The following is a 26,803-nucleotide window of genomic DNA, read 5'->3' as shown; positions in this document are numbered from 1 at the left end:
TTTGGAAGGGAGGCAAACTTCCCTCCACACTCCGACACATCCCTAAAGCTCAGGGATGAGGACTGACATCAGGCTTTTATGGCGATGGTCTGACCACAGAAGCTGGTAGATAAGCTGTGAGCAGACAGACGGCCTGCAGCCCAAGGGATGTGGGGACCATGAGTCCAGATGCCCAGAACGTGCAGAGATGGCTGGGCACTGGCTTTGGGCTCCTTGGGAGCTCAGTGTGACCTGGAGAGCAGGGAGCAAGGTCTTCCCGAACACTCCCCAAAGCTGTCAGGAGAGACAGAAGACAGCAAATAGACTTTTGTGGGTGCTGACGTCAGAGACAGCTGGTTTGGAGCCAGCTGATGGTGTCCAAAGCTGACGTGCTGTAACCTGCAACACCAGATAACTCCTCACTTGTCAGTGAGAGTGTGAAATCTCCCATTCTCTCCACACAGCACTCCTTCATCCACAGGGAACCACCAGCAACAACCTGATGGCATCAGTGTGAATGACACAGTCGCGCTGGAAGCTGGAGGATGAAGGAGGGGATCCTCCTTTGACAAAGAGAACAGCAAGCATTGTGGATGTCATTATACACATCTACAGACACCTCAAAAGGTCTGCCTTTCCACCCTGCACCATCTCCAGGTAAAAAGGAGTAACTTCAGTCTCTGTGAGGAGGCTCCCTTGGCAGAGAGGAAAGGTCCTTGTTTTGCCCAGCAGAGACTCAGCCCTGCTCTCCAAAGGGCTCTCCCTGCCCATCAGTTAAGCATGATTTCTGCTTGCCAACACAGCTCTGTGCACATCATGATGGTCCCCACATCCTCGAGACTTGAGACAAACACCTGCTTCAAGTCTCTTGGATGCTCCTGAGTGTCACCATGTCATCCTTGCAATTCCAGCTGGCCTCCAAACCAGGAGCATTGCTACAAGGCACCCATGGATAGGTAGCAGAGACCGTGACTGCTGAAGATGTTCAGGCCCAGAAGGCATTGAGTCCAGAAAAGGCTGCTGGAGAGTCCAGATAGGACTTATTGCTCCAACTGATTTCAGCAAGCAAAGCATAACATGGGATCAACCAGTGTCCACTTCGGACCTGAGGCGAGTCATCCATCTGTGAGGGGAACAGCTGGGTAACTGTCACACCAGTGAGGACTTTCTATTTTCATCTTAGTGAAGGAAAGGAAGAACAGCCTCCCTCACCCAAATGAGACTGAGATGCACTAATTTGGCTTGAAAACACAGACTCAGCCAAGATTTGCTGACAGCCAACAGGGCTGAAACTTCCCTGCCTGAAATTAGAGGGTGTCAGGGCACGAAACATGGCAATTCCGCTAAAGTCAGCAGCTCCACTTGGGCATAAAGCTGTCTGCCCAGAGGAGCTGCAAGGAACAGCCTGGGAACATGAGATCTAATATGAAGGGACTTCAATACGTCACCAGGACCAAACCAAGACATTTGAGAGGCAAAGTGGAGAGAGGAAGCCACTACAGGGGAACAGACAGGACAACGCTGTAGGAAACTCGCCACCTCTCAGACTAGGATGTGAACATCAGCCCTTTTCTTAGTGAATACTCTTTAATGTGCCGTTTTTAATGTGGTTTAGCCCAAAATTTCCACTTTGCCTTTCAAAACTGCAGAAAACATTCCTATAAATAAGTGTGGGCTAAGTAAATCTTCCTCTTCCAAAGGCAAACAGATCATCACTGACCTTCTGAAAACTGCCTGTCAGCTGTACAAAACCAAGGAGGCACCACCAGTTCATCATTCTTCCATGCTGGAGGAGTCACACTCATTTTGTTCTCTGGAAAGGGTGTCTGTTTTGCAGGTAGCATGACCATTCTCTCATTTCTTCAGCATCTTTCACTCAAGGAAAAATGGCCTGGAGCACACCTACATTTTTGGTGGGTCCCTCACACCTTTGTAGTGATGTGCTGTCTGCTCAGTCTCCCAGGCTGCAGTCAGCAGGGTGTAGAAATGGCAGAAAATATGACTGCATATTTATTTTCAGAACTTACAGACCAGGATGGAACCACTAGAGGAAAAGCAGGATTTCGCTGCTCCTTTAGGATGTGTTGAGTTATCATTATCTTTCACACAGTACAGGAAATGCTGCTCAGAACTTGGATATACCAGAACTTGCTTGAATACATGGAAAAGCACTTTGAATGAGACTCAGCTCACCCAAGTGTAGACATCTCCAGCTGAGCTCAGCCCCCAGGGTTCAGAGTCAGCAGAAAGGCTGTGTCTGATCTGCATTAGAAGTTTGTGTCACAAGCAGAAGAATTCACTCTGCTGCTCTCTACCCCCAGCCTGGGACAGCAGCCCCAGCTCTGAGGCTTCTGCTGCAAACACCCACATTAAAAACATAAAGCTCCTGCCCAGCCCTCCCAAACATGTTTGGGCTGCAAACACTTCCACAGGAACGTCTTACTGTGACATGGCCAGATCTGGCCTCCCTAAGCATGAATGGCTCTGAGCAGCCTGAAATGTCGAAGCTGACTTGTTTTGAAAACAGAGCAAGTTGTCCAGAAAGTACAAGTGAAACCCCGGTGGAGCCATTTTGCAGTTCCTGTGCAGAGGCTGGATCTGCCCTTAATGGATGTGCTGGATAAGCATGGTGAGAGGAGTGGGGTTTCCCTGATGAAGGACTCCAACAGGCACTCTCCTAAACTGATGTAAAGGTGCTTTATAGAGAAAAGGATGCTGCTTCTCCTCAGGGGAATTACAAAAAGAGCAAAAAGCACATCAGGATGATGTAATTGCACCAGGACAGTGTTTTAACTACACCTGCTCTGGGACCAAAAGGCTCTCTCGACTTCCAAGATGCCCTGCACTACGGAGCAGAGCTGCTACACCAGCCTGCAATAGGGTCATTATGCCTCTTAGCAGACTGTTTTAGATGTTCTCAGGGCTTTTCTCCTGCTCCTTAGACATCACTACATTTGGGCATCAGACAATGATGTGGGGAACTGATGAATCATGTGCTGGACTGAGACTTCCCTGAAGCACAGCGAGGCCAGAGGGGCCTGCCAGAAATAAGTGTGCTGTAAAGATGAAATAGGTTCAGGAGGTGAGAGCTGCTCAGCCTGGTTCAGCGGTGACCCAATGACATAGTGGCACACGAGGAGTGGCAGCCGGGTTTGCTGTGGGGGATGCAGCCTGAGACAAGTGTGCAAACTGCAGTCATGTGTCTGACACTGGGAATCTCTGATTGGTTTGGTGTGCAGAATTAAAGGGACAGTGTCCCCAAGGTCCCAAGGACCCAAGGTGTACTCCTTGCAGTTTGCTGTTATCTGGAGAGCAGTGGATTCCCTGCCCTTCTGCATTCAGGAAGCATCCAGGTCATAAGGCACAGGCTTCTCCTACAGGATCTTTCCCTACATCTACCAGGAGCTGCTGGAATTTTGTGGCCACTTTTCTGCTCCCCTGCTCTGATGGCAGTAATAGTAACACATCTGCAGTTTAGGTGTTGCTATCAAGCTGTGATCCTGCTGCACATCCAAACCTCCTGCCTTTCACCTGGGCTTGTTACTCTGCTCCTGATCCCAGGCAGCTCTGGGCCAACATTCCTGCCAGGCATTTTGGAGTCACCTCCTCTTGGACTTCTCCCAGCTCTCACAATGAGGGCACACAGGAAATCCTGAAGCCACCTGTGCACACAGAACTCTCCCGATTCTTGGGTGCAAAAATGAAAAGACTGTGGAGGAAGAGTGTAGGGGTGAAAGGAGGTGGGTCCAAAAGCCTGAGATAAAAATCTCTTGTTCTTTCCAGACAGTCTTATGGTTTGGGCTGAGGGATAATGCCCTCCCTGGTGTCCTATGGCTCCTGCAGAGGCAGGTCCCAGCTGTGCATGCACCAAACACCCTTTCATCGTGCTCAGGTGCTGTGCTTTAAGGATCACCTGCAGGAAAGGCACCTTCCCAGGCAGGGGTGGCACAGGATGGGCTTCCAGTGCCCCACACCTGTTCCACCAGTGCCTAGGAAGGAGCCACCAAAGGAAACTGCCTCAGCTGCTGCAGCAAATTAATTCTTTCTACTTCTGGGAGGAAAAACAACCCTGTGATTATCTGCTGCCTCAGTTTCCACACCCATGCATGGAGAAAGCTGCCTCCTGGGGTCTGGGGAAGAGGGAGGGATTTCATGTTGAGAGAATACCAAGAGACCTGGATAAACTGCCTTGAAAGGACACATGATGTCCTTTCCTGGAAAGGCAGGTTAAGACTCCCAACTGCAGGCAGGCAGCTCCTATTTCCAAACTCAAGACTCTGGTGAGGAGTGGCTTGAATAGCTGCCCTTGCCTGGTGCTGCTAACTTAGGAGGCAAAACCTAAATACTCATTAAGGCAGCACTTGGCAGAAACCCCATCCTCAATTACAAAAATCAATTCATTTTTTTTATGAGTCTGAAGCCTTTGGGGCCTTATAATCTAATTAAATAAAGCTTTCTCGCTTTCCTCTTGCCTGCTCCCCTAGCTTCTGTTGTACCAGCAAAGACAAATATATATTTTTAATTTAGCAGAATCTCCCTGCATCGTGTATCCCCTTCTGGCCAGAAACCCCTTCTGTTCCCCCCGTGCCTGTGTCCTGCTTGGGCAGGCTGCATCCACAGCCTGCTTGCTTTTGTTCCTAGGAAGTGTCCAAAGCTCCAGGGTCCCAGTTCACTGCCATCCACTCCCACAGTCTGGGCACCAGTGCCTGTTTGAGGAGCAAATATGCAGAATCTGGGAAGGAGCAGAGCCCCACACAGGGTGAGCTCAGTGCTGGGAGTGGTGCCTCGTGTCACACTGAGGGCAGCACTCATCCAAGTCTGCAAGGTCTGTCCTCCATGGAATACCCTGAGTTGGAAGGGACTCACAAGAATCATCGAGTCCAACGCCTGGCCTTGCACAGGACAGCCCAACAGTCCCACCCTGTGCCTCAGAGTGTTGTCCAAACACTCATTGAACTGCCAGGATGTGCGGTGAGGAGACGCTGCTTTAGGACAAGCAACGGGAGAGGCTGTGGGTGGACTGGAGAAGGTGCCACAGAACCCCAGAATGGCTTGGTTGGAAGGGACCTTAAAGATCATCTCATTCCAAACCCCTGCCATGGGCAGGGTCACCTGCCACTAGACCAGGACCATCCTTTCCTTCTGTGTCCAGCACCAGCCAACAGCAATCGGCCATGCACAGAGTGGGCAGAGATCTCTGTGAGCGTGCCCAGGCCCTGCTGTGGAGGAGGATGCAGTCCTGCTCTGTATATGGCAGCACCTGGATGCTTCCCTGAGCCAGCCTCAGACCAGCCAGTTCTGGATCAGGTGCTGGAGGAAGGCTGGAAGGTACCACAGGGAACTCCCTCTCCACCTCTATGAGGCTTTTGCCCAGAACTGTGTGAAATTTTTTGGAAAAATTGTTCACTTGCTGAAAATTGGGATTATAGGTCAGCTAAACCTTACCTAGAGTTGTGATGCACTTGTGCTGAAACCACTGAAGAGCTGGATTAAAAAAAAAAAAAAAAAAGTTGCAAGAACTGAGCTTTATGCCTTGACTTTGGAGCATGTAAGCAAATACAGAAAACAAAAAATGCAACCCTTCAATTTAGTTTGGTATCACAGCATTTCCCTACTACCTCACAAATTATTAAAGATTTAAAAGAAAAAGATATTTGGGTCAAATTTGTTTTTCCATATCAAGAAAATAATAGAGAGACAACTGCACACGGGGGAGGATAAGCCAGAGAGGAGACTGAGCTCACATCATTTTCCCTGGGCTTTTCAGTACGGTTGGTGAACCGTAAGCATACCAGTCACTGGGTCTGATGTCAGTTTTCCCACTTGATGTGGATCAGGAGAGCTCAGAGGCACATGCTCTAACCCCCAGAAAGGGGACATCACTGGGATTTGCTCTCCTAGGTTTTGTCTTTTGAGGGGGAATTCAGTTCTCCATCCCAGAGCCACAGAAAGGCTGCAGCAACACGAGGGGCTCAGCTGTATCGCCTGGAGGGGAGACAAGGATGGGCAGTGACCGCACAAGACACCAAATCCAGCTGCGAGCCCCCCAGCCCAGAAAACACTTCATCCAGAAGATCTCAGAGTGGCCCTGTCCTCAGCATGGTCTCTGCCACGATCACAATGCAGGAAAAGCTCCCTGAGACACTGGGGGCCTCTGCAGAGTGGAGGTGTCAGAGCTGGAGAGAGGAAGACACAAAACCAGCGCACAAGGTTTTGCCAGACTGGGGCTTCGCGAGATTATCCTCAGAACCAGTTCATGTCCCATGCTGTAGAGGAAAGCAGAAAGTCTTGGGATGACTCCTGGGCTCATCCTGCTTGAAAGGAAGCCTTTCCTGGGCCTGATGAGGTGTCTTACAGCAGCCAGCAATGTCAGGGCACCCCACCAACACCACCTTTGCCGGGAGCCATCCAGGAGGTCTCAGAGAAGAAGAGGACATAGCAGGAGATGAGGCAAGGCTGGTGGCACCACAGAGGTGACACCCTGACCAGCTCCCATGGCGCCCCTCAGAGTGGTGCTGGGAAGATCCCTTCAGGTGTGGTCTCCTCTTTTGGGACCCAGTGTGAGCACAGCTCCTGGCCAGGACATGTGGACATGGGGACACACTATTCCTTCAAAAAACCCAACAGCAGACAGCCTGAGCCACCTGCCAGCCCTGCCTCTTCCACAGCCACCAGCCAGGCCCTTCAAAACCACTGAGCTGAGAAACCACGAGGGGAGGTGATGAGAAGGAGGAAGAGAAAGGAGTGGAGGAAATGTAAGCAGCAGTGGTGAAGAGGTAGGTGACAAACTATGTGCCCAGTGCCAGGCTGAGGCCCAGAGCCCAGAAAAAGCATGGAGAGCACAAGAAGGGGCTTGGGCTCAGCTGCAGCATCTCTGCTGGGGCTGCCTGCAGCTCCTCACTCTCTCTGGCCCTGCCTGGTGTAAGTGAGGGAGCACTGGGGCTGATTCAGTGATGGGAAGTGTTTGCTCTAAAGGAATCACCCGTGTCCCTACCTGGGACCCGAGCAGAGCTGGGTGCTGCCCAGGGTCAGGAAGGTCGGGCTATGGACTGCAGGGAAGGATCTCCCTGAGCATCTCAGCCACCTCTGGAGGTCCTGCGGGAACACAAAGGACAGCTGTGAGGACAAAGGGAGAGGTGGTTATGTCCAGGTTGGACAGGTGCCTCTCCCCCGTGAGCCCAGCCTGCCAGTCACCTACCCAGGGTCACAGGAAACAGGGAGGGAGCCAGAGCTGACCTTGTCCCTCTCACACTGTAACCCCCACAGGGAAGTACCCCAAGCCTCCTGAGCACAATATGCCCCTGAGCCACTCTTGTGGCTCCATCCCGCCACTGAGAGCCTGGATGCACTGAGCCTCCCATGAACCCTGTCCCAGCACGTCCCTGGGAAAGGCATTTCCCTGACAAAAGGGCGAGGAGGATGTTTTCACCCCCAGCAAATCTGGCAAAGAGGTGTGTCCACAGCAGAGACTGCCAGGCAGCAGAGCAAGCAGCACCCACAAGGGATGTGGCCACTTCCACCAGGAGATCACCCACTCCAGGGACTGCTCGCACACAACCTCGAAGGAAGCTTTTCCCTCAGCAGGAATCGCTCCGCCCGTAGCCAGCACTTTGCTGGCAGTAGCCACAGCTCCCTCCCAGCCCAGGGAACATCCTTCTGGCAACTCCACCAACCTGTGCGAGTCAGCAGGGCCGTGCACAGATGCCTGTGCTGAACAGGGAATTCCATTTCCTTCTGGCAACAAGCACCAGCTCCAGCTTTGTGCAAAACCACAGACACCACATGTGGCAACTTCAGATTTCAAAGGAGAATTTTCACTTCAGTCCCTTTGACATGGTGGCCCGGCATACCCAGCGCTGTGTGCCTCAGGACAGGCACAGAACATACAAACCATGGCATGGAAGCTTGTGGCACTGCTGGATGGAGGGAGCTTCACTGGTGGGAAAACCCATGGAGGAAGAGGACAAAAAGGTGTTGGGTGATGGGATGGAGTGCAGAGAAGTGATGGTACTGTAGGCTGAAGTCCAGAAGAGCAATACAGAGTATTTCAGCAAAGAGATGAGAGGTGAGCAGCACCAGTGGGGAGAGCAGAAAGCCAAGACACCTGTGAGTGCTTCATGTGAAGAGCCACGTGATGGGCCACGTAAGGAGAACACCCTGAGGTCAGAAAAGCAAGTCCTCTTCTTGGGCACCTCAGAAGCTGGTCTGAAACTGCTTGACTCCCCCTTGCCACCCTCTGTGAAGCTCTCATGAGTGGCCTCAGCAAACACACCCTCACCCCAGCCACCTCGTCTCCATGACCTGGAGTTACTGCTTCCCATCACCACTTCTCCAGTGCAGCAGGACCATCCGGGCACTGAACAGGCCTGGTGGTCACACAGAGGTTCTTCCTGACAGAGCTCCTGTGTCCCCTGCCCAATGCTGGCACTGTCACCTTGACAAGTCACTTGACCATGCCAAGCCTCAGTTTCCCCAGAGAATAACTCAGCTACATCCTAGGGTGGGCTGAAGAGTGATAAGGAGCTGAGACTGGAGTGAACTCAGTATTAATGCAGAACTACTTGGCTTCCAGCCTCACACATCCAAGGGGATCTCCAGGGAAAACTACCCACTTCACCTCTACTTGTGCCTAACTTTTAGGGGGAAAAGAGACACAAAATGAGGACCATCCATTTTGTGAATTAGCCATCCCCTCTGGACTTGGCTGCCCACTTTCAGACTTTATCCATTGTTCGTTTGGACTTGCATGGGAAAAATCACATTAAGGAAAATCCTGGTTGAATCACAGACTTTGGAACAGTTGCAATGGACAATTTGACAAGGACATGGGGATTTAACATATTTTTAATGCAAAAGTATCTAATGATAATATGCTCCACTCCTGGCTAAAAACATTATCTACTGGCATGGGGGGAATTTAAGCCATAATGCCAGCTACTATAATGCAGGCCTGGAACTCCATGCAAATATTATCCTGATCCAAGAGCTACAAAGCTCTGTTTATCCTAGTAATTAATTCTGTCTTATGTTTAGTGATACAATTAGAGAAACACTGCCATTCTGATGGGCTTGCTTCCACCAGTGCCTTTTACTATATTTACATGCCACAATAGGCTTGGTCTCGCAGAAAAGGGTGAAATTGCATTTATGGAGACAATGCCACATGCATTCCCAAAGCATTTTAGAGATGCAAAGTTAGGCTCCAAATTGCACGTTTATTGTGTGAGCACACAATGAGCTTAGATTAAATATTGACTAAAGCCAGCCTAACACCCAAAATAATGAAGATGAGCACAATAGTGTGATTTACTCCCAGCCGCTAGAGATATACACATCTGTAACATATAACATGCCCTTCCCACAGATATACTCTTTGTATTCTAGCTAGCCTTAGGCAGGAAAATTTCATTCTCATAAATTATGGATTTTCTTTCCCAACTGCCAACACATCCATATTAGCAGTTGCAAAGCAGACAAATATAATAACAAAAAACAAAACAAAAGAAAAAAGCCATTCCCCTGACAGTGATGAGCAGGTGACTGGCTCCTTGAATCCTCAAAGTTGAGGCAGCAAAATGGAAGATAAACATGGCTAAAATAAGAGCATCCTTTCCCTTTTGTCCCCCAAGGTGTGGGAGCCGGCAGGGAGGTGTGGGCATGGCAGGTATCCGTTTAGAAAGTACTCCCAGCCCTAGCTGTGTTCAGAAAACTATCTGTCCTTCTGACGCCTTCCTCTTTCCCAGACTTGTGGAAGAAATTCAGGGAGATGCAGATGTTAATAGAACAATTATGATAATAACCCAGTGCTGAGTGGGGGTAACACACGCCCTTCCCAGCAGCTCGACCTCTAAATCCTCTAATACGGCACCGCTTCATTCAAGATTAAAAGAAATTGTAACCCAGCAGAGACAAAAAGACACAGGAGGCAAGGCAGGATCTCACTCAGCAGCGAAGCCCCACTCCAGTCCAGATGCAGTCATATCACTTCAGCTTCTCTGTACCATCTCCATGACAACCATGTAATTTGGATGCAATAACCACTGCCGAATTGATCTTTAAATGTAGCTTTGCTATAAAACATAATACTGAACGTGTCAGGCTCAGGATAAAGAGAAGTAGCCCCCTGCCACTGAGGACTGTGATTTAAGAGCCCCCCGTTTAATTTTCAGCATCAATAATTGCGTGTGTGAGTGGATTTTAAAGGCAGGAGCAGCCAACACCATTTGTGTGTGTGTGCACGGCACGCTTTGGGGTAACACTGCGAACGAGACACCACACTGAGAGCTGGAAAAATGTGTCAATGTATATCCAGAGAATGGGCATCTTCCCACATGCACGCGCATGCACACACACACACACACTCACACACACGTACCGGGGAGGCTCAGTCTCCAGCAACTGAAGCATACAGCTGATGCATCAAATAATCCTAATAAGAATCAAACCCATTATAACGAAGCAAAATGGGAGGGGGGATCGATGTACAGCATGACAATGAGAGCCGGGGAGCTCGCATTGGCACTTACCCGAGCAGTGAGCTGTTTATTTTTTGGTCCCTTCACAAATGCAGCTCCCTTTTCTCTTCAACAATCCATGCAAAATAATCTGCAGTCCCACCGATGGAGGAGTGGCCCCGTCCCTCCCCCTTCACCACCTTCCTAGACCTCCCTGTTATTGGCTTCCTTCTCCCTTCTCTCCTGCTCTTCCTCGCTCGCTGGCGATGGTTACACCTCCCAGCCTTCCCCCAAGGTGTCAAGAGACTGCTGGGGATCCAGCAGGCAGGGTGGGAGGGACGGGGAGAGGGGGAGGAGGCGGGAGGCATGGTGAATGGACCAGGGAAAGGATGGAATAGAGCTCTGGCTGGCGAAGCCCCCGGCAGAGCCCCTGGCAGGAGCAGACCCGCTGCTGGCCGGGAGGCTCCGCTCGCAGCGCAGGAGCTGCCAGGGATGTCCCCGGAGTGCTGGGGCTTGGCCCCCCCCACGGGCACCTGCAGAGCACTGAGGGACTGCTCTGCTTCCAGCCAGCAAATCGTCACCCTGCAAACTGACACTGGCTTGAAGTTTTGGGTTGAAATCCTGCCAAATGCTCTCAGTGTCTTTAACAACTGATGCGCTTCCAAATGCAGATGTGCAGCACTGGCAACGCCTCAAGGACCCACCTTGGTGCAGACCCCAGCACTGCAGGTTGGGTTCCTCCGTGCCTCTGGACACTCCCACCTGCTGCAGCTCCATCCCATCCCATCCCATCCCACCCCACCCCGTCCCGTCCCGTCCCGTCCCGTCCCGTCCCGTCCCATCCCATCCCTGGCTGAAGAGCCCCCCTGGCTCCAGCAGCAGTGCTGCCCATGTGCCTGCCAAGCCGGCTCCAGAGCCTCTCCCACCACCGTGGGCTGGGCCTGGTGCCTGCTCACCACCACTGACACATCTCCATCCTGACAGCTCTTGCATGCAAAGGCAATGGCTTTGTCTACAGGCTTACCCAGGAACCTGGCTCACCAAGAGGGCTGGGCATGCAGTGTGGGGTGGAGAGGCACGGGGACACAAGGCTGTTCCTGCTTTAGGGCCCTTTTACCAGACAGTGAACAGAGCAGTGGTGTAGGGCAAACAGTGTGCCTTGGCCTTTTGGTGGCTGTGATGCAATGGGGGTTTCTGTGGGTGCACAGGTGAGGGGTGGTGGGTGCTCTCTGGGTCAAGTTGCCCAGCTGGAGCACAAGCCAGTGGTCCCTTAGCCTGGGCCAGCCGGGACAGTGGCCAGCTACAAGGATCCTTCACCCAGAGCTGACACACCTTTGTACTGGAATCACCCACGTCTTGGTGACACACAGGACCCAGGATGTGCACCCTGACTGCCGCACAAGGCTGTGGGGTCACAGAATCACGGAAGGGTTGGAAGGCACCTGAACCACCACCTGGTTCCAACCCAGGCCATGGACAGGTTCACCTTTCACTAGACCAGGTTGCTCCAAGCCCCACTGAACCTCTGGGTGAAGGAGAAGGATTTGGTGTCTGCCCCAGATGCATGTTCCAAGACAGCTCATGGCTTCCAGATTCCACAGAGAAAACCTCTCCCTAGACCTCTGTCTCTTGGAAAACTTGTTCCAGGGCACACGCATCGCTGAATGAGCAGACAAACCCCCATATACCATTACAATGTACAGCCATACATCCCAACACTGGAGAACAGCCATCAGGTGAAACAATGTCCTGGAGCAGCTCAGCAGAACACGGCCGGAGATCCTTCCAGCAGGGATACCCCCAGCACAGCATATGGGGTTGTGTGCCAGGGATAGTATTGGTAATGAGCCATGTAATGAGCCACCCTGCAGCTATACCCAGGACTTTTCCAGCAAATGCAAGTGTGAATGAAGGTTACTGTGCTGGAGAGACACAAAAATGGCCACAGTCAAGAAGCTGGGCAAATCCATGTGTGGGGCTTTTAACCTCCCACAGGGTCCCCTTCATCTAAGAGATTTGCCTTACACCATCATAAAAGTCTGTCCTGCTGCTCTCTCCGATCAACTCTAATGTATTTTGTAATCAAACAATTATCAGGTTAGGGTGCTTCACCAAAAAAAATTAAAATATAAAAGCACAATCAATATTTATCAGTCTGTTGTGCTGTTTAGGTCTGAAGGCAGGGAACAAAATCCAATTTCTGTGCAGCCAGTCCTAGGAAATGACATTTTGCAGCATGAGAAAACGAGGTTCTAGTTTCTAAGAATACACCCACTAGTGGGTTCCAAATAACTGGGTTATCAATCATTCTGCTCCTGGGAATGAGCGTATCAACAGCTGGATTCAGGGAGAAACCTCCTCTCCTCCCTTTGGCAGGGTAGTGAGCCTGTCCCTGTCATTGATTGGGCATTCCTGGCAGCAACAGGGTACAGAGATTTCTCCTGGTAGATCTGTCAGATGCCTTGAATATGTCATAATGTTTTCTTCCAATTAAGAAAACTCCTGAACTACAGCGATTCTGTGTGTGCTGCTGAACTGTCTGGATGTGTAGGTGAACATGCAGATGCTGATTGCCACCTGTGACACGAGTTCTCTGAGGAAGAGGGGACATCCTGAGGTAAGGACACCTTCCCTCCACACCAGCATCAGGGGAGCCACCCCTCAAGCCCCCAAACAAGTCAAAGCACCCCTCTGGGAGCCTGCCAGGCAGCAGGGAACTGCAGGCACCAAAGAACACTGCAGACCACTCAACACCTGCACCATACAGACCATGGCAACACTCCAGCTAAGCTGAGGGCAGAGGGGGACACCTGGAAAAAAGATAGGAGCATGTTCATGTAGCCCCATGGGATCCACCAAACCCGAGCTCCACGGCTGCTCCAAGGCTAGCAGCTCCACAGACTCTGCTCCCCTTTTGCTCTGAGTGGAGAAGACAGGACCACTTACTTACCCTGCAGCCCCAGAGGGTTTATTGACTACCCTCACCACTTTAAAAGTGCCTTAACTGTAGTTTAATGCCTCTGCTTGAAGTGCTGAATCCCTGTTACAAAGAGCTTTCCAGCCATGCCCTGCTCTTGATGCTTAGTGTGGCACACAAGGACACCCCTGGGTGCTGCTCAGCCTTCTCAATTTTTATTATTAAACCATCGCTGGCACTGTTTTGTACTCAGGAATGAGCATGCTTCCATGTCCTCACACAGCTGTTTTTCTCAGGAAATCCCTTGGATTTCCCAGCTGGGATTCACTAACTTTCAGTACAAGTCACTTTGATGAAAGCCATAATTAGGAGAAATCCTTATGAGGACCTTGCTGCATGCAGGTGGTGTGGGCAGGGGGATGTGGAGGAGGATAACAGCCTCTCTGAAGAATAAGGGTCAGTCCTTGAGAGCCTTTGTCTGCATTTCTCTTGACACTTAAGATCAGTTCTTTGTCCTGGGTGATGCCTGTCCTTGGAGGTAAAATGTGCTCAGAAAGTCCACACCCGGAATTTCTGCATCCAAGTGGGCTGTTGTCAGTCACAGGTGTACGCAGAAGGCAGAGAGCTACACAAAACACCTCACCCTGAGACAAACTGTCCAACAGTCAATTACCTCACAGGTGAAACAACTCCAATCCCAGCACCTGCACTTAAACACCGTGTCTGGGGTCACCCTGCAACCATTGGATCTTCCTAGACAAAAAAGCCCAACTGCTTCAAGAATGTTCCCCTTGGAGTTTTTCTTTCCCCACAGACTGTGACCAGTTTCCCTTGTAACCTCCTCCTGGATATACATTCAAGTGAAATTTGTTCAGGGCTCCACAGGAGCCTGGTTTTCTACACCACAATTCATTCTCTAAGCTCCTCAATAACTTCCTGGGTGCTGGACCAAGACTCAGAGTTGAGCACCAGCCTGGCCAGTGCCCAGCACAGCCACCAGAGCCCTCTGGAAGTCCCAAAAGGACACCGTGCACTAATCTCCTGTGTAGGGATTACTCACCTCTCTTGCTCATGCAAAACAAATCTCCATGTGCCGTGGAGGTTTTTGATTCCCTGCCCAGTGTAGGCACTTCTGCCTGGGAAATCCCAGTCTGGAATATGGGAGTCATAATTCCTGGCATTTCAGGTTTTGGCAGAAGGTAAGATTGATGCTGCTGGATGAGCACTCTGCTCACTCTCCATCTTCCTTCATAGGAACTTTCAAATGAGTCACTGTCCTCCAAAACACCATCTTTCCTCTGCCCACGGGGGTTTCTGAGTGTATGAATTTGCACTTGTCTTCCTGAGAGCCCATTGCTGACACAAAATCAGCTCCCCAAGCAGACCTGACCACTCACAGCATCTGACTTGTCCTAATTTCAGTAACTTTTAGTGTGTGAAAGCTGTATCCTCAGCAGTTGATGTGAGTCAAGTGCCTGGAGGTCCCACAGGGAGCCCGCTGTTCTTCTGGCTACAAGGGGTCTGCAGCACCTCTTCCATCTTTTATTATACCCCAGTGCTAGGAGCCTCCCCCTCTCTGCCATCCATCATCTCACCAAAACAAATGTCATCCTGTTTTGTTGGACTAATTTTATAGAATCATAGCATGGCCTGGGTTGGAAAGGACCTTACAGCCCATCCAGTTCCACCTCCTGCCATGGCAGGGACACCTTCCACTATCCCACGTTGCTCCAAGCCCTGTCCAACCTGGCCTTGGACACTTCCAGGGATGGGGCAGCCACAGCTTCTCTGGGTACCCCCTTCCCCAACACTCAGGTACTGACATGCAGGAAGTATCAACACCCTAACAGGACCTCTCACGATGCCTTATGAAATCATGCCATGTAGTTTTCCTAGTCCTAGACATGTACAAATATTTCAAGTTACCAGCTGCCATTTAATGCGCTGCCTGGTTACTGCTGGGGCAAGCAGTTTTCCATCCCCTCTGTAGGATATGGACCCATCAGGCTGCTTTTCTCCAGAGCTTTGAATCTTTGACTGGACACTTTTTTTTGCAGTATCAGAGCAGAGTCTTTACCAGCTTCATCTAAAGCAAACGTGCTGCATTTATTTTCTTCCTGACATACATGCATATCAACACACACACATGCACACTCCCAAATAGTCCTTAATGCCACCAAACATAATTTTCATTGACTGCTCTTCCAGATTAGCCTTCCAGGCCTCTGCATTATGTAACAGTTAATTCATTGCTTTTGTTACCAAATCCCTCCTTTTCCTATTTGGGTTTTTATTACTGATTATTTATTTCTGATTTTTGCTTCCTTAACAATGATAGATTCTTAGCTAAGAATATCTTCAATGACTGCAGAACTGTGTGCATGCTGTGGAGGAGACAGCATCTATCAAAGTTTTCTTAAGCAACCCTCATTTAGAACACACATTTTTTCTCTGTTTTTCCTCCAATCATTTCTTGTTTGTAATTGTTCCCAATTTAGGAAAATTGACCACTTTCAAGTGCCTTGCATACATATTATCAATTTAGGATCACATTCTGCTCAGAACAAATGCAATTAGGGCATTTAAGCAACCATTAATTCTGAGTTCAGTAATCAATTCACCTTTATCTGTCCAGCTGAGGCCTGGTCCAGAATCACACCAAATTCACTGCAATACTTTTGGTAACAGAAAATTATCATCTGTCATTTTTAGAAACTGTGGGGCTGCGCATTGGCAGCAGCACGAGTCCTTCAGCATCTATCCCTGAGGCTGAAAAGCTGTTCTGGGAACATGGATTTTCTTTCACTTTGTTATGAAGCTGTTTAGGGAAGCTATTTGTCCATCCCCCTGTTCGATCCAGCAGTCTGCAAGGATCCATCTGCACCGGGGCTCATCCGCTCCAACCTGAGTGGAAGAGCATCCCTTGGCGGAATACTGGGACATGTTCTGCCTCCAGCTCGGGGTCCCAGCACAGGAAGGACGTGGAGCTGTTGGAGCAAGTCCAGAGCGGGCACCAAGATGATCAGAGGGATGGAGCAGCTCTGCTATGGAGAAAGGTTGAGAGAGTTGGGTTTTTCAGCCTGGAGAAGAGAAGGTTTTGGGGTGACCTAACTGTGGCCTTCCAGCCCCTGAAGCATCTCCAAGAGAGCTGGAGAGGAATTTTGGAGGGCGTGAGGACTAAAATTGCTGGCTGTGAGCAGGTTCTGGAGCACTGATGTGAAGGGGCAGAGAGCAATGGAAGGAGAATTTGCCGTTACCTGAGACAGTCCAAGACACAGAAAGTGAGGACACTTCAGCTGTGGGAAGAGAGGCCCTGGATCTTCCAGGCCAAGGACTGCTCAGCCTGTAGGATTAGGTACAGTGACCAAGGGCAGCAGAAAACTCAGGCCAAGGTAAACCCCACTGTCCATGTACTGGGCAGCACTGACGCTGACTGGAGGTGTTGGCACGTCTACCCTCACCTTTAAGACTGTCAGAGTCCAACCCAGAGGCCACAGCCAGGTCCGCTGGCTCTGATTTTTGAAAGACTTGGGATAGGGAAAGGGGGATTAAAAACAATTTTTGAAGTTATAAACCTGATTTACATTATATTAATAGAATCGTAGGATGGTTTGGGTTGGAAGGGATCTTAAAGCTTTCCTTGTTCCACCCCCCTGCCATAGACAGGGACACCTTCCACTAGACCAGGCCCTGTCCAACCTGGCCTTGAACACTTCCAGGGATGAGGTGTCAACAACTTGTCTATCATCTATAAAATATAAAAGTCCATAAATAGACATTTTCAGATGGTGGAAGAGAGAATTCAAATGATCTGATGTTTCATTTAAGCTCAGCAGTCAGGTCCTGGCTGGGAGAAATGGGGGACAGAAGCACAGGTGCCCTGGGGCTCCCACAGCTGGGCTGCAGGGGGACAATTAGCAATGATGAGGTTTTACAAGAGCAGAATCCCAGCACCTTCTCTGCTCTGAGTGTTCCTGGGTTGCCAGAATGGGTTCAATAAGAGGGACGTTTTGGGATGTTGATGGAGAGATGACACAGATGCCAATGAGTTACCATTAGCTCTGTGTGCCCTTAGGACTATTGCAGCATTTAGTGTTGTGGAAATGACCACTGGAACTGGGACAGGAGCATGAAGGGCAAGGCTGAAGCTGTTACAGACACCCAACAGCACTAATGGCATTGGAAGGGGCAAAGAGCAAATTATTCAGTGGCTCAGCTGAGAGAACAAACCAAAACTATTTCTGATAAAGCAATTAGTTATAGCCCAGTGTTTCACCTCTTTTGCGCGGGGGGTCAGGGGGAGATAGCGATCTTCTGTAAGTAGGGAGATGAAGAGCAGTTTCACAATTGAGGAAAAAATCAATTTCAGCAAACTATCAGAAGACCATTCACAATGAAGAACTACAACTGCAACTTTTACGACATGATTTTTTTTCCCTGCATGGAACTCCAGCAGGAGCCTGTGAACTTGTTGAGCTGACAAAATATGTTTCATTTGCAAAAACCCACATTTTTAAAAAATTTCAATTTTTTCATTCATTTCACTTCCAGATATTTCTCTTCTGTTCTAGCTGAGCTGAATTTCTGTGAGGCATCCGTGGGGACTGGGAAGGAAGCTGAGATAGGTCTGGAAAGGCTGCATGGGCACATCTGTGCCATCACGGACAGCATGGAGGGCATAACCAAGCTTCCTTTCTCCATCCTTCCAGCCATTTACAGCTAATCTCACCAGGGCTCAAGTTTTTCCATACTCTGGATCATGGGATAGGTTCCCACGGAGCTGGTGCCTCTGGGGCTGCTCCTCACCATGGCACGTGCCTGCAGCACAGAGGATGGAACCGTGTTCCAGCAGCAGAGTTTATCCCTCCTCAAACACAGGCTGGGAGGGACTGAGATGCAGTTAAGTAGTTCCCCAGCCTGCACTACTTTTTAGCTCAATTTCCATTTCCTAAACCACTGCTGACGTCTGTCTAAATAATCATTATCTCCACAACCACGCTGAGTTTTAGCTTTGCTGAGCATCTCACAGCAGATCTGGAGCTTTGGAAAGGATGCTGAGCTTAAGAAGCTGCTGCTCTGGGTGTCTGTCCCATCTCACCGGCTGTTTTTCCCTATGCACACACAAACACACACCCTATGTGCATGTGTGCTCTCTTTCATGTGAGCTGCCTAAGTGAATGCTTGCTGTCAGATCTTCCAAGCCACAGCACATTTTTAATCAGTCAGATAATTCAATCATTCATTTCAGACCTGCTCTGAACAGCTGTCACTTGCAAGCATCAAAGCTTCTCTGTCAAAAAAACACGCAGGCTGGGGGTTCATTCAGGCATCGCTGTTTCAAAGTGCTGAGGGGGGTGCAAAGGAAAAGAACTAACAGGATGGATTAGATGAACTTATTAGAAATACTTCTGAAGCTACCACCCAACCATCCTCAGCGGACAACAATGGCATGGCACAAGGGCAACCCAGGCATCTGCAGGATTTGTAAGGTATTTGCAAATCTCACTCTTGAATTGCAGACTGGGGAGAATGGAGGCGGGGGTGTCAGATGAAGCTTCCTGCCTGAGATGCTCAAAGCCACCGAATGGGATTTGGATGTCTGGTTCTCATTAAAATTAATGGAAATTGGGTGCCCAGACCTACAGGCAGCTTTCAAAAGCTGCGTCTCCACTTATAATTAATGTTCCCAACAGAGTAACTAAATATTTATACAATAGTTCACATTATATGCAAAGTGGAAAAGGTGCCTTTTGGTAGATCAGGGACCCAGAGAAGGAGAATTCGATGGGGCGTCAGGTTTAATCCGCCTTGTCTCTTGTTTAAAGCTCTTCTACTTGCAAATCTCCAGCAGCTCCCATTGGATGAGCACCTGGGTGGTAGCTCAGCAACGATGATGTTCTCAGGGTACAATGCAGCAAATTAAAATGGCAGATTAAGAGCTTTCCTGGGCTCTTTTCCTCTCCCTCCCCACAGCTCTGAGTTCCTTCATTAACTCACTTCATCTCTGCAAATCCCAATTTCCAGTATGAAGACTGCACAGTATTGCTGTAGGAGTGCAGTGGAGCTCAGGCCATGAGCGCTCTCCTGGTCAGAGGTGCTCTAGGTGGGAGATGCCAAGGAAAAGACTGACACTAGTCTGCCCCCAGGCATTAGCAGAGCCATGGCTGGATCTGCTCCACTGCATTTGCTCTGTAGGGATGGAGTAATTCAGGGTACAAAGCTAGGGATTGGACCGTGGGAGTGTTTGGGGGATCTGGGGGAAAAGCTTGGCACTCCTGCAGAAGTTCAAAGGAAACAAGTCCTGTCCTGGTTTGTCTGCTCTTGGGGGGAAACCCTTCTTCAGCTGGACCATCTCTAAACCCTGCCCCAGTTGATCCACTGAGAGGGTGTCCATGGAAGCTTGGGCTTCGTGTACCCAGCAGCCTCAGGTCCCCACTCAGAAGAGGTCCTGGGTTGGTTCAAGACGAACACCTGGGGTGGGCTTGATGATCACAGTGTTTTACAGTGCCTTAATCGAGGAGATTCAACTCCTCCAACCTTTGAAAATCTGCCTTTTAACTTTATTCTTCTTTGTCTCTCCTAAAGCCACCAGATGGAGAAGCTCTGCTGACTCAGGGAATATGCAGACAGATCCAGTCTCCTCCCATTGGCATCCCCGGGTTTATCAATCTCTGACAAATGTACTGAGTAGGTCCCCAACTTCTAGGGTGTGAGTCGTAGCTCCAGCTTCACTGAAAGGACACAAAGCTCAAAGGACAAGTTACCTGGTCTGTGTCCGTGGACAAGCACCTTCTGTTACAAAGGGTTTAGCCCCAGCCTTTAGCTTCCGGTCAGCTGGCTCTCCTCTACTACACTGGAAATCATCAGTAGCTCCTGTTGCCTTTCCTCATGACCTTGGGTGCCCTACACAGATCTTTCTCTGGTTCTCCTGACCCTCCTGACCCTATTTCACAGCACAACATGGGCTCTGTTTGGTGTCAAGGCTGGCTTAGCACAGCTACACAAAGCTGTATCGTGAAGTCATAGAATATGCTGAGTTGGAAGGGACCTACAAGAATCATCCAGTCCAACTTCTGGCCTTGTGACACCCCAACAATCCCACCCTGTGCCTGAGAGCATTGTTCAAATGCTCCTGGAGCTCTGGCAGCCTTAGAGCCTGACCATTCCCTGGGGAGCCTGGTCAGTGCCTGAGCACCCTCTGGGGGAAGAACCTTTTCTTGATATCCAACCTAACCCTGCCCTGACACAGCTCCAGCCATTCCTTTGGGTCCTGCCACTGTCATTGGTGCTGCCCCTGTGCTTCCTCTCATGCAGAAACTGCAGACTGCCTTCAGGTCTCCCCTCAGCCTCCTCTGCTCCAGGCTGAAGAAGCCAAGTGCCCTCAGCAGTCGCCCAATACATGGAACTGAACATGAGCTGCAGCCACATCCCCTGAACCTCACAGCCCACTGGGCAGGGCAAAGGGGAAACAAGGCAGTGTTCCTCTCTAACACCATGGCCAGACTGCATGGCACGGGACATTCACTGGTCCATGGGTTTGTTCCCAATTAAAACAGCCGGCTTTGCAAGGCACAAATAAATGCAAATTCAAGGCTTAGAGCTGTTGTCCCCAGATAAGATGCCAGGAGAGCATCAAGGACATGTAACGAACAAAACAGCTTAATTTTCACTGTGAATACCTGTCTGCTTATTTTTTAATTAAACAACAGCTGGGTGTAGACTTGTGAGACAGCAGAGGGATCCCAAGACAGAGGAGATTAGGTGATCTACACATGTGAGGATGTAAACCCTTCCTACCACGGAGAGTGTGGCAGCCAAGCCTGGCAGAATCTGCTCCATCACTGAGCTCTTCACTGCAACAAGCTTCTGCAAAGGCCCCCTTGGTTTTTGAGCATTTAAGCCTGGAAGCAATTACATACTCTGAATCACAGCCAGCACCCCATCCTGTAAAACACACAGCGGTCACAGGCAGGCATTTTAGGAGCAGGTTGGAGAAGCCTCTGTTGGCAGTGACCTACAAAAGAACTGGTCCCATCTTCAGGCATGAGCATGGATTAGGCCACCTCTGAAAGCTCCTGCCAGCCCCCTGCAGGTCTGTCACTTGTTGATAGATGTGCAGGTAAAAGTTTGAAGGTCTGTATTTTCTTATCACACAGACTCAGGAACAAATTTCCCCATCCAGAGATCCCTCAGGGCTTGGCGATGGAGGGAGGGCTGTGAACCCTGGCAGAACATCTCGGCCTTGCTCCCAAGGAGCCAAGCCTGCACCCCTCTGACATGTGAGTGGTTACAGAGAAAAGAGTGGGACCAAGGGCTCAAACTGCTCAGGCCCCATAATGCCTCTCCTCAGACACCAAACCAATGATCCAACCACCATCCAGTCACAGACAGGAGCCCCTTTAGAATCACAGAAGGGTTTGTGTTGGAAGGAACCTGAAAGATCAGCCAGTCCAACCCCTGCCATGGGCAGGGCCACCTTCCACTATCCCAGGCTGCTCCAAGCCCCATCCAGCCTGGCCTTGGACACTTCCAGGGATCCAGGGGCAGCCACAGCTTCTCTGGGCACCCTGTGCCAGGGCTGCACCACCCTCCCAGGGAAGAATTTATTCCCAGTATCCCATCTAATGCTGATCTCTGGCAGTGGGAAGCCATTCCCCCGTTGTTCTATCACTCCATCCCTTGTCCAAAGTCCCTCTCCAGCTCTCCCGGAGCCCCCTTAGGCACTGGAAGGAGCTCTAAGGTCTCCCTGGAGCCTTCCCTTCTACAGCTGAGCAGCCTCAGCTCCCCCAGCCTGGCTCCAGAGCAGAGGGGCTCCAGCCCTTGGAGCACCCATGCTGGGGACACAACTGTGCTCCCAGGGAGAGCTGTGCAGGCTGCTGCGCTGTCAAACTGCCCTAGATTGGAGCAGGTAAGCTCCTTTCTGAAGGAAGATAATTGCTCTATTTTAAAACTAAGTGGTTCAAGGAGAAAAACAGAGGTAAGAGGGCCCGATGCTCTGAGCTCGGGGTGGGAAACAGGAGGTGGGCAGGGCAGAGCACCCCCACAGCTGCTTTGCTGGATGGTCAAAGTGATGGATGAAAAGCACCAGTCAGCCTGTCACTGTTTCCCCAGCCCAGCCAAACTGGTGCTGCTGGAGAGAGCAGAGACCAAGGTGGGAGAAGGTGGTGCCCCTACTTGGGGTACTGAGCTGCGAGGGTGAGCACCCTTAAAATCCAGAAGGGAGAAGTCCCAGGTGGAACAAAGATCCCATGTCTCCTCTCACCTGTCCCTCCTCCACCTGCAATTTCAGGTTTTGTGGCCATAAAGGAGGTTCCCGGAACACTTTGGCTCAGCCCTGCAGGCCAGGTCTGAGAATTGGCATTGTGCAGCCTGGCCACACAGAGGGACAGCCTCCACCACGGGGACAGCCCCACCACAGGGACAGCTCCCATGGAAGCCGCTTCGGGGAAAATAGTTGCCGCTTTGGCAAACCGTCTCCCAGAGCAAAGACCAACAAAGTGGAGCAGACAACAACAGAGCCATTAATAAGGGCAAGGCTGGCATGTCCCTGGACCCCCCCACCACTGTGATCAGTGATTTCAACAGGCAAGCACAGAAGAGGCCTCTTCAGCAGAGTTTTGTCCTTGCTGCTTAAAATTCCACGGCACCCCTTTCCAAGTGGGCAGGAAAGAAAGTTTTTTGTACGTTCACAGCCCGCCCCCCTTGTCCCCATTTGTATGGAGGAAGCTCTCTGGCTTGAACCTGGCAGGCTCTGGACTGCATGGGAAGGACACCAAGAGGCTTGAAGGATGTGTCAGCTGACTCCTAGGGCCAGCGCTGGCCCTGGCAGAGTCGGGTCCTATCTGAAGGTCCCTTGGATGGAGGTCAGAGAGACACATTTGGTGCTCCAGCAGCCTGTTTTGCACCAGGATGCCTGGGAACAGCTCCCAGCTTCCCCCAGGTGGGGATCCTTGCTGATTCTCCCCTCCTCTCTGCACAGGGGCAGAGCCATGTCGCCGGCAGGCTTGCTGCTCATCCACCCACACAAAAAGAAAATGTGCACTTGGTGAGCAAAGCCATGGCTTGCCTTCAGGCAGCATCTCAAGACAATGATATAAAACCCATTTTTGGGGGACCCTGTGGCCTGGAAACAATGGTGGAAGCACTCAGCTGGCCCCTCATACAGGACCTGAATATTATTTGTGCAAAATTTTGCTTTCAAGCCAAGGCTGGCTGCCCTGTCTTGTCTGAGAGCTATTCGCTGTCATATCAGGTCAGAGTTAGGGCTACTAAGAACGTTAATGACACATTTTCTCTCACAGACAGCCGAGGCCCCTCTTCTGCACCACAAGAACCCAGAACAAGCAGGAAGATGCAATAAGTGCCCTGCAAAGCTTTGTTCCCCTTAAAATAGTTTTGCAGCTGAGAATTCACAGCTGTAACTTAGCACGAGTGTCTGGAAAACAGAAGTCCTCAGGTCTTGCCTGTGTGACCCCACCTCGTGCCCATGGCTCCCTGCAGCTGGTGCTTCCAGCTGCCAGCCTGAGCTGGCCAAACTGTAGAATCAGAATCAAGGAATCCCAGAATGGTTTGGGTTGGAAGGGACCTGAAAAGGTAATCTGGTTCTACTCCATTCCATAGGCAGGGACACCTTCCACTAGCCCATGTTGCTCCAAGCCCTGTCCAACCTGGCCTTGGGCACTTCCAGGGATGGAACAGCCACAGCTTCTCTGGGCACCCTGTGCCAGGGACTCACCACCCTCCCAGGGAAGAATTTCTTCCTAATACCTAATCTAAACCTACTCTCTGACAGTTTGAAGCCATTCCCACTTGTCCTGTCACTCCAGGCCCTTGTCCAAAGTCCTTCTCCAGCTCTCTTGTAGCCACAGCAGGTACTGAAAGGCCACAACAAGGTCACCCTGAAGCCTTCTTTTTTCCAGGTTGAACGATCCCAAGTCTCTCAGCCTTTCCCCATAAGGGAGGTGTTCCTCTCCTATGAGACACAAGAGACTTCCTGCTGTCAAGCCCTGTCTGACAGCCACCCTCCTCCCTCCCTGTGGCCTGCAGCCCCTCTCCCACAGCAGCTCATCTTGTGAGCCTTATCTTTGCCACACGCAACCCCAGCCCTTTGTCTCCCAGGACGGGGCTTAGAGAACTCTCCAAAGTAAATGAAGCAGGTCCATCCCCTCATTAACTCACAGGGCCTGTCTCCCTTGATTAGATTGTGCTGACTCTGCTTGCACATCACACTTGCTGCTCTAGATGCAGGGACACTGGGGCATTTCCAGCTGGGACACAGACAAAAGGAGGAGATAGCAGAGCCTTGGTTACCACTGGAGCAATTCAGGACAAATAATTAGAGGCTTTCATGGCTAATTGGATCTGTACTGTCAATCCAGGACAGGAGATGCCTTAACCCACACTGCCTGCCTGAGATTGCTAAGCAGGCCATAAATAAACTGCAGCACTGGTCCAAAGCTTGTCAGCCTTCAGCTTCCACCCTGCGTGCTCCCTCCCAGCCCTGCTACAGCACAGCCTGTCCAACGGGGCAGTCCAGCTGCCCTGCCCTTTTCCATGGCCTCGCAACCATGCCAGGACACCTGGAGTCCACCTGGGGTAGCTGAGAGGCCTCAGATGTGCTGACCTCAGCGTGTCATGGCCAGCTTGAACAAGAAGCTTAAGTTTTCTAAGTGAAGTCAAAGGGTAAGTGAAGAAGAGGTTGGGAAGAGCCAGAGTCAGAGATCAGGACTAGCAGGGACTGGCAGCCCAAGGTGTTTTCCAAGAAAGGCTTGTGAGCTGGCAGTACCCAGACTTAAACCTGCCTGTTTGCAGTTACACGACAAGGCTCCATTCCCATTTCCCAGCTCACTCTCAACCCTGAGAGTGAGCTCAACCCTTTCCTCCTGTGCTCAAACTTCCCTTCCAGATCCTGGCAGTGCTGGCGCTTGAAGATAAGACATACAAACAAGAACAAACATGACTGCCAGGCACCCAGACCCTTAAAGCAGGCTGGAAGCCTGACCCTTCCCCCTGAGCACCTTCAGCATCTGATGATCTTCAAGGAGGCACTGGGTCCCTGAGCTGATGCCCTGTGTGCAAGGCTGGGGGCTGTGCAAGCTCCCCAGGAAACAGAGCAAAGAGAAATGGCTTGTGCTCCTTGGGACCACGACCTGCAGAACTTCTGCCTCTGCCAGGGGAAAGCCGGGCACAGGACACGTAGGAAGGCAAAGTCACAAAAAGGACAGGGCCAGGCAAAAATAGAATAACCTACTTGAAAGTAGGACAACATTGCTAAAGAGTAGGACATCTGGTCACTGCAGCAGGAGGAGCAAATGCAGAGCAGGCAGCTTGTCCACGCACACGTCTCACCTGATGGAGACAGCCCACGCAGATGTGTGGTGTACTCAGGCAAACAGCTGGAACGAGCAGTCCCCAGCCAAAGCAGAGCAGCTCTCAGTCTCTCTGAGATGACTTCTAGGCTTGCTGCTGACAGCCAGTCTACCTGTCCTACCAGGAGCAGTATCCCACCCCCAGGAGCCTGTGGGACGTGTGTCCAAACTAACAGCTGATCTCTTCCACCTGATTCACTAAACACAGGGTTTTGCAAGAAATGATCACCAAAAACCAAAACAGGAGGAGATTCCCCATGTGCCAGACCACTGACATGCCAAAACATGTTTAATGGTCCCTGCTCCAAGGCCACCGCTCCCCTGGCTCCAGCCCACCTACCTCTGCTGGACTCCTTGACCCCCAGCGCCTTCCCCCAGCCAGGCTGACAGCTCACTAGCAGAGCACAGTTCAGAGAGGACATGGTTAAGAAGTGATTAAGGTTCATCACTGAGCTTGTATTAGCATCTTCACAAGCTCCACAGTGTCAGGCTGCAGCTAAGCCAGGCAGGATTGGTCTTTTGGAAGGAAACAAGAAAGTGAATGCTGCAGATAGTGAGCTCATCAAAGGAGCCTCAGTGCTCCTTGCAGAGAGGAGTTAACGCCACATCGCTGCTCCAGGGCCCAGTTTCCTACCCGGCCTTGGCAGAACAGGCAGTTTTCTTGGCTTAGGACCCTATGCTGGAACGGAAACTCAGAGCATCAGGTCTCAGGACACCATTCAAAGCCCTGTTCCTTGTTCCTGCTCTCAAAGGAGGCAGTAGGAAACCATCCAGGTCCCTTTGCAGAAAGCTTTAAGCCCCTCCAGAGGAAGGTCTCCCTGCCAGGTGTGGTTTGTTTCTTAAACTCAGTCTTGCCAAAAGCAGTCTGGGGCAGCCTTGAAGTAAGGAGTGATCCATAGCATCCCCCTCAACTGAGGTGAGTGTTTCTGGACTAACCTGATGGCTGAACCCCCCCTGAGAAAAGCCAGTGAGATCATTTTGCCAATATCCCCACATCAGGTCTCTTACCCTGTCACTCACCGCGACCTTTTGCCTGCCCTGCACTGAGTTCAGGAGCTCAGCCCCTCACTCCGAGCCAGGGGAGT

General features: G+C 50.8%; 1 protein-coding gene across 4 annotated transcripts in view; it reads right to left on the bottom strand.

The window, feature by feature from the left end:
• The window catches only part of PSD2 (pleckstrin and Sec7 domain containing 2), a 71,720-nt gene extending 45,503 nt beyond the window's left edge, over nt 1–26,217 (bottom strand). The window contains exon 1 of one of the 4 annotated variants that reach the window (XM_048320278.1): nt 26,059–26,217. The gene's annotated coding sequence lies outside the window, so the exon portion shown is untranslated. Of the gene's footprint in view, nt 1–6,973; nt 7,054–10,505; nt 10,707–26,058 lie in introns of those variants that run through there. The other 3 variants (XM_048320280.1, XM_048320279.1, XM_048320277.1) reach the window with 3 other exon arrangements.
• Nucleotides 26,218–26,803: the final 586 nt, after the last annotated feature.

Source organism: Corvus hawaiiensis, chromosome 15, assembly GCF_020740725.1.
Source record: "Corvus hawaiiensis isolate bCorHaw1 chromosome 15, bCorHaw1.pri.cur, whole genome shotgun sequence".
In the NCBI taxonomy this organism is placed as follows: Eukaryota; Metazoa; Chordata; class Aves; order Passeriformes; family Corvidae; genus Corvus; species Corvus hawaiiensis.
This window is presented reverse-complemented; position numbering and strand designations above follow the sequence as displayed.